The sequence below is a fragment of the Sinocyclocheilus anshuiensis genome, unplaced genomic scaffold (genome assembly GCF_001515605.1).
Source record: "Sinocyclocheilus anshuiensis isolate Anshui unplaced genomic scaffold, SAMN03320099.WGS_v1.1 scaffold1053, whole genome shotgun sequence".
Taxonomy (NCBI): Eukaryota; Metazoa; Chordata; class Actinopteri; order Cypriniformes; family Cyprinidae; genus Sinocyclocheilus; species Sinocyclocheilus anshuiensis.
Genome location: NW_015555711.1, coordinates 1847107 through 1847874, shown reverse-complemented (window position 1 = coordinate 1847874; position 768 = coordinate 1847107).

The following is a 768-nucleotide window of genomic DNA, read 5'->3' as shown; positions in this document are numbered from 1 at the left end:
TATTTTCAAGTATTTTAAATATTAGATTATATTATAGTATATTTGTATTATATTATATTATTTTATATTATATTAAAGTAAGTAACTTTAAAGTTAGTTGTCTTTCTAATATTAAATATATTTAGCATAATTAAATTGTTTAAAATTATTTAAAATTACTTTTCCATAATATTTTATTATTAAATGGAACCAGAAATTGAAACCAGAACTGGGAAATTTCTTACGATTCACAACACTAAATGTAGTAATGTAATATTCCAAATATAATAAAATTTATTTCATAATAATTATTAAAAATATATTTTTTTACATCACATTCTCAAATATTAGTATTTTAATTATATTATTGTCACACCCCTGTGGACTGTTGATTGTAATTTCTCCCTCTGTGTCCCTTATTTGGTTGTTCCTGTTCTCATTATTAGTTAATCACCTCATTGTGCTCACCTGTCTGCCCCTCGTTATCTGCCCTATATCAGTTCCTGTCTCTTGTATTCTAGTTGGTCGGTTATTGTTGATGTCTACTCTACCCTTTGTGCTACGTGTGATTACCCTGTCTGGATTACCTGTTGTCTATTTATTAAATATTATTGTATTCGTCATCTTCGTCGTCCTGCCTAATCTCTAGAACACCCTGCCCGTGACAGAATAACCGACCACAAAAAAAACAGTTTAAATTGCGTGTTTCCCCTCTGTTTTGTTTCTGTTTTTACTCAGTTTTTTGTTTCCGTTGTGTTTTCCCAATGGATCCCTTCACTCGCCCCGAAT